Source organism: Accipiter gentilis, chromosome 3 (genome assembly GCF_929443795.1).
Source record: "Accipiter gentilis chromosome 3, bAccGen1.1, whole genome shotgun sequence".
In the NCBI taxonomy this organism is placed as follows: domain Eukaryota; kingdom Metazoa; phylum Chordata; class Aves; order Accipitriformes; family Accipitridae; genus Astur; species Astur gentilis.
The window spans coordinates 5504957-5517814 of NC_064882.1; the positions used below are offsets into that span (position 1 = coordinate 5504957).

The window sequence follows — 12858 nt, forward strand, 5'->3', positions numbered from 1 at the left end:
CTTGTGGTAGAAAAGGAGATCCAAATTAGTCAAAGAAAGTGACTATTGTTCTAAATTCAGTGAGTTATGGACAGGCTGTACAGTGTGAGAGTAAATGTTTTGGACAACTACTGAATGGGTTGCTAAACAACTTTGATCATGTGTTATTTGCATTGACTTCCCCTTAATATATAGACACTTTGATCTTCTCTTTGTCTTACATAAAGGTTTCTGCTGTGTTGGATCCTATATTAAACAGCGCCTTATAAATACAAAATGGAGAGTCTTTATTATTAATACGTATAGTCTTAACAAGCATAAAACAGCTTTGAAGTTCCTCTGTGTTTCTCACCTTTACAAGAAAACATTAGTACTTACTGCATGGCTTCTCCTCTGCCCAATAAAAGAATGGCAAATGCTTCAAATACAGTAATTCAGGTAGAAAAATGAAAACCAAGCGTACTTGACTGCCAAGCACATGGGACTCTTAAGTATACCAAACTCTGAAAATTGTGTGGCATACTATGTTCGATCTGGTAAGATACTATTGTAAACTACCCAAATTAAGGTTACAGAAACCAGAAACATACTACTAGGAATCAGCAGTCTCTCCAGACTAACAATTAGCTGTTAAACACAGAATGAATTCTCCATTAAAGTAGTGTACATTGGTCTGTATTGCATCAAGTAAAGCAATATCCCAGTGCAATACTCCGTGGATGAAAATGTTTCAACTGCAGACAGTGATGATGTGATGTAATATATGGGTCACAAAAGAATGAAAAAAATTATTAGTTCACTCACATTCTTTGTTTTGTGAAAAAATAGAGCAAACAATACACGAAATGGAGCTCATAAACAATATCCATTGGGCAGCAGACAGAAAGCTGTCTTTTCTTATTCGGGATAAGAATAAGCAAAAATTATTTTCTAACTATTATCTGTGATAGCTGATACAGAGCTAAATTAGAGGAAAATTTAGAAAATGTATGTGCTACAAATACATCAAAGTAATTTTAATTAAATATGAGGTTTGTAAACCGCATGTACCAGTGAGTGTCCAAAGAAGAAAGATGAGCATGGTCAAACACACACATTCAAAAAATGCAAGAATGCCAAGATACCTTAATCTACTGCACTGGTGTATCATTATTTACACTCAGATTTCAGAGTGCAAGTCCTCACGAGATTTAGAGATTTTCAGAGTTCTGTTGAGAGTCTTCCATGTGCTATTTTGGGGGTTCTTTGTCTACCAATTTGCAAAGCCAAGCAGTAAGCTATAGTATGTCAGACCTTGCATAATTTGATAGACCTCCCGACTGCTCCATTAATTGGGTTATATAAAACATTTATGTAATTGTTGGTCACTTGTTTCATGTACTTTCACAAACAGCAGAGGAGAATGGATGAGCAAGGTCCCCGTTTGCCTTCACAAGATTTCAATTTCCACCTGCTATGGCACAAGTCATTTTTAGGTTTACCTCTGTCCCAGGAGAGTTTCTAGTGCAGCTGTGCTAGTAGGAAGCAAAGTTAACTCGATATCAATTTTGTACCCCCAAAATTGTCATTAAGTAGTGCAATTTTATTCTGTCTGTACTTTGCAAAAAAACCTGACCGGGCTTAAGAGAAAAAAAGAGGGGAGAAATAGAGTAGTAGTGGTTCAGAAATGTTACCCGGATGCCAGCCAAGCTGGCTTTATGATAACTGTCAGTTCTAAAGGGTTGGACCAATGCAAGCCTGGTTGATTTGGCTTTATATTCTACACTTTGTGTGTAAAAGTTAACCGTGTTCCTTCTTGCAGTGCCATGAGCTAATCAGCAGTCCAGTAAGAACTCCCTTACAAAACAGCGATAAGCTAATGCAATCCAGCCTATCCCATTTTATCATTTCCTGTGTTAACTAGTTCAGTTCTTTAAGTACAGGATTTACCTCGTTTTGTTTCTCCCTACAAGTTTGTTCCACGTGTAGACACGAGCCTAATTAACCTAGCATGCTAGTGTACGTCAGAACAGCTGACCTCTGTCTGGCTTTACCTTAGTCATGGGTGATTTAAAGACAGTTTAATACTTGAATCTGTAACAGGTTTTCCCCAAAGGCCCAAAGCAGGTAACCTATAATGCCATGAAGAGTAGATGCTGAATTTTCATAATGATTTCACAATGAAGATTAAGTAGCTGCTCTTTAAAAGTGGTGGAACGGACAGTAAATTAATTTAAAAGTAATAAATCGGATAACTAAACCTATTATCTCACACTAAAGCAGATTCAAGTGGGACTTCAAACTATTGTTTCTTTGCTTGACTTCACACAAATATATTTCTAACGTTTAGGACGTTAGCGTCCAGCTATTTGGGGGCAGGGGCTGATTGTTTCTTTCTTCCTTTCTTTCTGTTTGTCCAAAGGCACCCGCCAGTAGCCCTATCTCAGCGTGACTTTTTTTCCTAACGTTTTTCATAACTGCAGCTGATTGACGGTAACACGTCTGTGGTTTTGGCATGGGTTACCAGCGAGGAGCTCTACCTCGCCGCTCAGGCGCTGAAAGTTGATACGGATGGTAGGGATTAGCGATACAGTCTGTGCAAAGCCTCCGGCACGCTTGAGCTTTCAGATCGCCGCTTGATATATTAAAGCTTATAAATATTGCATAACACCCCCCCCCCCGCTTTAAAAATGGAAGCACAATGATCCTCTCTCTGCCCTTCGCTGGGGAACCACTCGCTCGTCCGCAGCGGTCGCTCTTCTTTCTGCCGGCGGCCGTGCCGCAGCCTGCCCCAACTCGGGCGGGGCGGGGCGGGGCGGGGCGGGGCGGGGCGGGGTTTTGGTGCAAGTTTTGGTGCACGCACGGGGATGCCGGCAGCTCGGGGGGGCGGGGTCGGGGGCGGGGCAGGGGGCGGGGCAGGGGGGCGGGCCGAGCCGAGGCGAGCGGCGCGGAGCGGCGGCGGCAGCGGTCGGTGTCGGCGGCGGCGAGCGGGGCCGGTGCTGTCCGCGGCCCTGCGGGTGCTGAAGGGCGGGCGCCCCGCGGCGCCTCGGGGCCGGTGCTCTCCGCGCCCGGCGGCGGCGGCGGCGGCGGCGGGAAGCGCGGTGCCGGGAATCGCTTCGAGTTTTCTCCGGACGCACGGGCTCCCTCGCGGCGGGTCCGCTTTTGGCTTTGTTGGACCGAGAAGTATCCCTCTCTTTGCGGTTCTTGCACGGGGACCCGCCGGATTTTTTGGTTGGGTTGGTTTTTTTTGTTGTGGTGTTTTGGTTTTGTTTTTTTTTTGGTTGGTGTCCCCCCCCCCCCCCCCCCCCCCCCCCCCCTTGCGGACTTTAGTGACTCTTGGGTAAGGTAAGCCGGATTATTTTTTTATTTATGTATTTATTTATTTTCGGGTGATATCTTCATATAAGTGGTAGTGGGGTGACGAATGTGACGGAGGAGCTGGCAATTAAAGGCAGAGCAAAGTTGGGAGCTTGTTAGCCCTCAAGTCAGTGTAGGGGCAACGCTTGGAAAAGAAGGGGTGCAGTTTTCAGTGGAAAGGGCTCCGTAAACAAAAGATGAATCTAGAATGAGAAGTTAGAGGCTTATTTTTCTTGAAAACCTGTTGTTAGGGTAATGTCTAGGTGTTTGAAAATATTTTATTTTAGAAATCTCGAGTATTATAAAAAGGTATCGAAAGACATTAGAGAAGCTGGCTTTGTATAAACACCAGTTTGGGGAGACAAGAAAAGCTCTGATTGATTCTAGCTGGGGGAAGAAGGGATATGTAAGGTCATTCTGGGAAGTAGAGAGCAAAGTAAGAATTAGAGAGGATTTGAAAGCATAGCCTCATGTTGCTCTGTGTTCTTCTGCATGCCTGCCTGCATGTGTAACAGGAGGACGGCGACACCTTGTTACTTGATGAACACTTTAACGCTGTGGACTTGTGAAACAGCCCCTTTCTGAAAGGGATCATCCCCACCTATACCTCCAAGGTCAATGTGGTGTGCAGGTGCCCGTGAAAGTTGTGGATTGTTTCCTTTGATATTCAGTGGTGAATGTCAGGCCTTCCTCCAGGCTACAACTAGGTGTAAATGCGAATCTCTGATTTAATAATGCTGTATTATGTTGCATTATAGATCTGCTGTTGTCAGTAATTGAACGGAACTGGGAAGTGTGGGCAGATAAAATGTCTTGCTATTTCAGCAGCGTTTAACCTTTCACAAGCTCGGTAGGGCGCTCTGCTTCACAGAGGGGTTTTCTGCTGCTTCTGTGACTTGTCAGAGTTGTGCACACGCAGAGCAGAGTGCCACGCAGGGATTTCTGTATGTACAGGGCAGAGTGTCACGCAGGGATTTCTGCACGTACAGGGCAGAGCGCCATGCAGGGATTTCTGCACACGCAGAGCACCACGCAGGGATTTCTGTCTGAGATTAAGGCTGATTCCAGAAGGAATGGGCTGCTGCTGCTTGCAGCCAGTGCTACTGAGATGGCTGAACAGAACAAGAAGGAGAATGAGGTCCCCACCCTCTTATTTTTTAGCATTATGTAGCACTTCATACTCTTGTGGCTGTGGTGAATTTTCTTTGGAGCTGGGACCTAAATCACAATTGTTTCTTTACATAGTTGTCCTGCGCAAGCGCTAGCAGTTGTAGCAACTGTGATCATGAGGTAACTTTTGCTGATAAGATGAAGCTGATGAATGGAGTCTGTTTCATATTATTATTATAGCATTTTTTTTAATCCTGCATAATTTGTTTAATGTTAAGGTGAGTTGTTTTCACTGGATATTTTTATCAGCTAGAATATAAAGATAACTATTGGGCAGCAGCACAGAACTATTGAGGAGTAAAGTTGAAAGCAAGCAGACTGAGGAGAAAGCGGTTTAGGTTGCTAAGGCTTTCATTAAATTTAGGTAGAATTAGGTAATACATATGTTTTACTATACCCTCCTCTGTCCTCCCACACCCGCCCTCCCCCCCCCCCCCCCCCCCGATTATAAAGCAGCCTTCCTCTCTCAAATGGTAGGGAAAGAAAGTTTATTGCACAGCACTTGCACTGGTTGCAAACCTTCATTAATAGTCTATCCATCAGCGAGGACAGCTCTTTTCGTCTGTCATTGACATGAATATTAATTTGCTTTGAAATGTTTTGATGTAATTTTAAATAATGATACTTTTTAAAGCACGAAGATCAGGATGCTTGCTTTAAAAAGTAGAGATTACAAAACTATTTTGGAAAAGTTAAGTTTGAAGCATGTGCATTAACTGAGGAAAAAAACCCCCAAACCAACAAACAAACAACAAAACAACCCCAACACATTAATTATACGGCCGAACTTTTGATGTTCAGCTGTAAATACACAGGGCCTGAATATGCAACCCCTTGTTCACTTGAGTAGTCTTTATTCATACACATAGTCCTGTTAACTGCAAAAGGGACTATATCCATCATCACACGAGTAAAAGTCATTGATCTTGCTGAGATCAGTCATTTTACCAGCATCAATCAGATGATAAACTTTGATGCTAAGACATTAATTCTGTACTTTTAAATTTATATCTTGTATCTGATTGTATTTTCTATGTAATATTTTGCCTTCATTTGTGTTGGGCTCCTTTATTTTATAAATCATGTTTAAAAAATGGAGATTTGAAATGATATGTAGACTCTCAAGGAAGTAAAATGGCACTGCTATTTTTCAACAAAATGGTGTTCTAAATATATACATACATATACATCAAGTGTGGCCCACAGCCATTTTGGTCATCTGTCCTAATTAGAAAAAGGCTGTCTTCAGCAGTAATCCTTCTTCAAGATTATTTGTATACTTCTAAGGATATGATTTTGTATAGTGTGCAGCTCCAAGACCTTTAACATCACCATTCAAAAGTTGAAGGAAACGGGATACTAATGACTTGACCAAACAGCTGACTGCAAAACTAATGCAAACTCGGAGAGGAGTTTTGTCATAAAATAAGTATTCAGGGAAACCTCCTGTTTAAAGTGCTGCTTTATAGACCTTACTTACACTGACCAACACATGAAGATGTGCGTGTGAGGGCATACATTTACAATTATTGATGATATCAACATACATACAACCTGGCAGTTGTCCTAAGCTTACATTTGATAGTGGATCATTTGGCTATTTGCTGGGCTATAGTCTTTGACAATAAATGGTAGTTAGTAAAAACCCAAATGCTATGGCTGCTCAGTTCTAGGTGTGTTCTAGATCTATCTAATCACGTTGGTTGGTCGTTCTGATTTTTTTGTGCGAGTTTATTCAATAATCCTCAGTAATTGTTTAAACAAACAAAGATACTCAATTCTAGAAAAAAAAGAACTGTTAAAATCACATAAATTATGTCTCTAATAAATAGAAAACTTTTTTTTTTTCCCCTTGAGGTAAATGCATGCATTTCTAAACTGTTGTTTTATATAACATTTTAGAAAATGTAAATTTTGTGTCACTCTTCTCTGACTTAGAGGCTATAAAATAATAATGAAAACAAGGCTCTCTTGGTTTTGTTTCAAACCTAAATAAAAAGGTGGAGCTCCAATACAAATAGTTCTGCCTTTTAACAGTTCTGAACTTGGCTTAGCAATTTCAAAGGTAAGAGGTCAAATGAAACTTAGGTAGCCAATTCTGAATATTTTTCGCCAGACTGGCAAATATTATGTCATAATTCAGGACAGTAAATATCGCAGGAGTGAATCATGGGCTCAAGGGAGAGTACTGAATCAAATGCCAGTCTCGACTTTGTTCTTCGATTTTTCTAAGCCAAAGCAGGAAAATAATCGTTAATTATTCAGTGTAGCTTGGCCTATTATGCTACATAATTTTAAAACAAAGTAAATAGATTAGCAAGTTTATTTGCAAATCTGTTTAATCCTGGTTTATAGTTCAAGCTTCCCCTTCCCCCCCCCCCCCCCCCCCCTTTTTTTCTGAAGCATAGGGAATAGCTGTCAACAAATGAAAAGGCTGGGAACTTGTTTGCATAAGATATTATACATATTTAATACAGCGTGCTTTTCCTTGCCTCCTGGTAGACAGAAAAGACAAAGAATACTCTTTTATATTATTAGAAGAACAGTAAGTTGAAACTTTGTCTCTGTAGTAAAGAGATATTGAGAAGGCTGTGGGTTGAATAAGAGTTGTGTTTGACCAGCATCTTTGAAAACTATGCTTTATGAAACTCCCTCTAACACCCCCAATATCAAAGATTACTAATGCCCAGGGAACGTAGACAAAAGAAATTGAACCCATAGGCTAAGTCTCTTTCGTCCTATTTTACAAATTCTTTCTTTAGGTTTTGGGTTAATTGAGTAACCTCTAGTTACAAAGTCTTGTCTCCTAGTCGGTAGGTTGTGCTTCTTTCCAGCACTTACTAACACTTATTAACAGCTGTGTCTTCATTTGGATGGGCCAGTGCAGATAATGAAATTTCTGCACAGTTAGTGTGGCAGAACTGCAAAAATGCTCCCCGCTTGGCAGCATCTCCCGTTTCCTTTTTGCCATCGATATCTCTGACTGTACTTGCCTGAGTATATTGGCAAAGAGATGTCATGAAGTAAGTGCAAATCAGCCACACTGTTGTGGTCTAGCCAGGCATGATTCCTTACCAAGTGGGTATGGAAACAACTTGAAAATATGTATTTGTTACCTATTTTTAGCTTTACTTGATAGCAATGTTTATGCAGCTATTTAACCCTTACTACCCTAGAAATGATCATACTAAGTCTATTCAATTAGTCACTCTTTTTACCATACACTAAGTGAAATTAGTGGTGAATTATTTGGCTGCATTGCTGAGTTGTGCAAATCTTAAGAAAATAAGAAGTTCTAAAGAGTTAAATGAGGGGAGAGTTGGCAATGCTTGCACCGATTGCTTGAAGTAGGTTGAAGTTCACAGTTTATTTGCATTTGAATTAATTGAGATTGGTGTCCAGCAGTGCTTTTCAGAGCAGGCTTCAGAAAGACTTTTTTGTATAATAAAGTACTTGAAAATGTTAGTTGGAAGATGAAGGGTATTTAAAATACTTCTTTCTTTTCCTGACAGAGCGAGCTTTTTTCTCATTTTCCTCTAAGTAAGGCTTATTGTAATTCTGAAATATTTTTACCACTGAATGGGCGTTCTTGTGTTAAAAGCCACTATCATTTTTAAATCAGCATATTAAAAACTTTCTGAAATCGGTTTTAGTTTCTTCACAGAGAAGTTCTTAACACCTACAAAAAGAAATAAAATAATCTTAAACCAGCTCATAGCATTAATCAGATAAAATGTTATTCCTAACTAAAAATGCTCTTTTATTAAATGATAGGAACTTCTAGATTATTACTTTGCATACTTTTGCTTCCATTAGGAAACAAAATATTTTAGATGCTTTCTGCACTGTGACTCTGAATTGTACGTATTTTCATTATTATAACAGAAGTTTGTTTTTCTAAATCATATGTAAATCATTATACCTTGAATCAGATTTGAACAAATCAAGGAGTGGTGAAAGGAAAACAGGTAGAAAAATTTCTCCTTTCATGACAGGTAGTGGAAATAAACTTCTGTTTCAAATAGCTTGCAGGTTATGACATGCTTCAAAGTTGCACATTTCAAGTTGGAAATTTTATATATATTTTCTTTCATAAACTTCATTTAAAACACCAGTATAACTGATTACATATGTTACTTATGGGTTTTGTTAAACTTTGTCAACCATAATTACTAGGAAAGAAAGAAAAAAAGCACTTTCACATCATTGTGGCAGGTCAATGGAAATCTTAATTCACATGCAAGAGCAGTCAAAAAAATAAATACAACTTTTGTTTCTGTTAGAGACTGAATATAGTACCACCAATATTACAATTATATAAATAATCCTTTAGCATGAGAACTATTTGGTGATAGTCATGCTCTTCCAGTGATAACAAGAAACAGGAGCAACAAAAGTATTGGATGCATGAAAATGCCACAATATCTAAGAAGATTCCTTTAGGAAAAAAGGTAAATAAACTGCAGAAAAGTAGGCAAAATAACTGTGAAAAATTTACTCCTTATATCCAGTCTGATCCCCCCCCATTTCAGTTTATGCTCATTGTCTTTTTGCGGAACTTGCTCCAGTTTATCCATAGTTTTATTGCACTTGAGGGCCCAAACCAAGACACAGTACTCTAGATGTGATCTAATACAAGATGTTGATGACCAGCATTCAAAAAAGTTGCAATCTGTGTCTACATATAAAGACAAAATACATATAAATAACTGAAGAAAAGTAAAATAGATCAGGAAGAAACTTCTCTTATGACTTATATATTCCATACTTTGCCACAAAGGATTTCCTTTTTTCCAGGAAAGCATAGCGATATGGTCTCTAGTCAAGACCAGCATAAAAGTATCTGTGTTGGCTGTCATTCCTAAGACATATTTGTTCTCTGTATGAACTCGAGATGAGAGTGTACCAAGTATAACTATATATAATTTTTAAGATTTTATTCTCTACATGGAAAGATTACTAAAATCTAAATTTTCTTTCAAGATATTATCCTTGACATCATCAGATTTATTTTTTTTTATGCAAGATTCAAACACATTTAGTATATAAACAGAAAAGACTAGTATCTACTTTCTGAGAACAAACTCTAGTGTAATGGAAAGCTAAATGCACGTGAACGAATGACTAATTCACAAATAACTATGTTTTAGAGTTGCAGGAGCCCAATTTTCAATTAATACAGCAGAAAATAACCTATTCTACTTAAGTAAAAGAAGAGACGTACCATGTTCATTTTGAAAAAACTTTTTGCATTTGCATTTTGCTTTCAGGAGGAGAATTATTTTAGCATATTTTGGAGCATTTTTTTTTTGTCACTTCTGCATCACCATTTCTAGCAGTGTCTAATTTTTAATTTTAAGGGTCTGGCTTGAGTCTTAAGTCAACAAAAAAGCAGAAGCTTTTCATAAGACAGAAAGTTTGTACAACATCTTGTGACCAATCACTTTTTATGAAAGATTTGAGATTGTTGAACCCATAGAATGAAATCTGAGATCAAGTACCTTCGGTAAAGGCAGATTTTCTCAGTGTTGTCCAGGTATTCCTCAGGTCTGAGAGGTGAATGCTCAGAAATGGTCAGAAAGACAGTATCATTTCCAAACATTTGTTCAGTTAGCCCCTACAGTATTCATAGGAGTGCAAAACCTGATATTAAAATGAAACATCTTATTTTAACAATGATTCCTTCTTTTCTTCACTCTGTTTCAAGATGGAAACATGAGTTCAGCTCATTACTTGTTTAGCAGTGGAAAGGCCACAGAGAAGGAAGAGAGGCTTTTCCTGACAGTATTTTTGGCTTGTCCTTGTAAAACGGAATTAAGTCGCACGGGTCTTCCCTCTCCTTGCAGCAGCCATGGTTAGCCATAACCTCACCTTCAGTGAGAAATCGATGTTTTTAATCTTGAGTGCTGATTTTCAAATTGAAATACAGTTCATCACATTGCTGTTCTTCCATATTATCAAGTCCTTTGACAGAGATAATTCTTATTTAAAATAAACCACAAGACACACAGCTCCAGGTTAAGATAGTTTGAAGACTGATCATATTTTGCATTTATTTCCTATGCCTTTTAAGGTGAATGAATCTCAGCTAGCATAGCGGAGAGTTAAAGTACTAATTTTAAATTTGTTGGTCCTCTAACATACACGTTACGCTTCTGTCTTCCATTTATACTACCTTTCTATTCTTATGTAATTCAGACCCAGCAATAAATAGTACTATGGTAGTATTTTAACACAAAAATTATATTTCTATTTTAGATTTTATGATTTTTGCTCTAGGCTGTTTTTGATAAGCAGTAATATTCTGTACAAAATGTTCTACACATTGATGCATGGGCTGATTTAGTTCTTTCCTTGGGACACTAAAAGAAAAAACATAATTAACATCACTCCTGAGATTTAACTTTTGTATTATGCTAATTATTCTTTGAACTGGAAACAGTTTTTCAAGTGAATTTAAACTGTATTGCTTAGCTATAATTACATTTTAGTCTACAGTCTAATAATAGGCTGATTCTTTTCTTTTATGCTTAGAGAATTATTGTCACAAAAATATTTGAACAGTCTACATTTGTATGTTCTTGTTGCAGTCAGCAGGGTGGGGGGAGGTTAGCTGCATCTTGGGGGTTTCATTTGAAGCATTAGTAGAGTGCTTCAGGCACCAGATCTTAAAATTGGTGTCCCCTATGGACCAAAAATCTAAAATTTTAATATATTTGTGTCCTTTATATCTTTTGAGTGTGATAGTCACATTCATCTACTTCTGTAGGCTCTCAGTAATTTCTTCCATGCATAAGTAAACTTTTAAAAGGGCTTTCATGCTTGTCTTTATAAAAATATACGTGGTATATGCATAAAAAGATAATAAAGCTATACTGAAAATGTTATTTATATTTCCAAAGCCTCAAAAATCAATATCAAAAATAGCAACCCCCACACTCATGTTATCATAACTTCTGAGATAGAACAGCTCTCATATTAATAAAGAGATATAAAAGAAAGTTTGTGATATAATTTGCTGAATGTAATGAGTTAGAGTGTTTTTATTAATTTATGTGCTACATCTGATTCCTCCATGAGCTGTGTGAAATAATGTGGCTAATAATTTTGGTTTTAGCATTCTCTGCTTTCCTTCTAAGAGACAAAAGGTCCAAATGTAGTTGAGTTAGTCTTGTATTTTTAATGAATTGGGTATTTGTTCCTGGAGTTATCTTGCGTAAATGTGGGAAGAAAGTTTAAGGATCTGATCACGAAGCTCTTAATGGTTAAAACATAAGCAGAAAGTCTTGTGCCTTTGTTCTCTTTTCTAATAAAGAAAGTAAACAGTAGATTGTATGCAGGCATAGAAATTCTGAATTCTAAAAATCTGTGATTTTTAAGTATTAAACTGGGGCTCTTCCAAAAAGAGTTACAATGTTATTTATAAAGTATTGCAAAAATCATTGAATTGGTTTGGGGGTTTTTTAAAGATTCAAAGTAAAGACTCATTTTAAACTTCCCATATATGTGAGATTCTTAAGGCTTCAGATTATCATTTTTATTTTCAACATCAATTTTCTTATCCCAGCATGCAGCAGAAGGATGCTGTGGCACATTGATTTATATCCATTAACATCCCTGGAAGACGCAGTTCGGTGCTTTTAAGAAAGGAAAAGATTTTGTAATTTTGGGGGTTCTTTAGCATTGATTAGCCATTTCTCACTGGAACTGGATTTCTGAGGTGACCTTTGGTAAGGTCCACTGATCTACAAGCCACCGCTATTTAGGGAGGTCAAGAAGGAATACCATTTGCTGAAAAGACTTATTGCTATCACTCTTGTCAGTGAATATTTAGGGACAAGTAGCTTCTCAGCATACTGATTGTTCTGCCTATAGAGTAGGTTTGTAAGCCAATAATCATTATGATATTTTTATTGGTTGTGACTAGTGTCTGAGGGATCAGTTCTATCAAAATCCTGTAATAATTGCATCATAATTATTCTTGGGGGAAAGATGTAATGTGTAACTAACTCTCTTCTATTTCTGGTATTGATGTCCAGCAGTAATTACACACTTCAGTTTTCCTGTTACATTTTACATTATTTTTTTTGTCCCTTGTTTTGATAGTCATTTATTTCACAAATGGCCTCTTTCTGAATAATACAAATCAGGTTTTTTTGGTGTTAAAGATTGTGTATTTAATTATTTATAACAATTTCTAACATGTTAATCTTGTAGCCTTTCATGGAATACAAAATGTCAACTGTAAGACTTCACAAGTTAAAACAGGTCCTTTAAGTAACTTAAGCACAAAGAAATAGAAAAGTGCTACAGAAGACAAACTCAGTCAACATGCAATACAAAAGCTGAAAGAATATGCAACGTGCAGTTAAT

At 37.8% G+C, this 12858-nt stretch overlaps 1 protein-coding gene across 2 annotated transcripts in view; it reads left to right on the forward strand.

Moving 5' to 3' along the window:
• The first annotated feature begins 3278 nt into the window (after positions 1-3278).
• Positions 3279-12858, forward strand: part of FSTL5 (follistatin like 5) — a 341876-nt gene continuing 332296 nt past the window's right edge. For both annotated transcript variants that reach the window (XM_049833673.1, XM_049833682.1), the window contains exon 1: positions 3279-3303. The gene's annotated coding sequence lies outside the window, so the exon portion shown is untranslated. The remainder of the gene's footprint in view (positions 3304-12858) is intronic.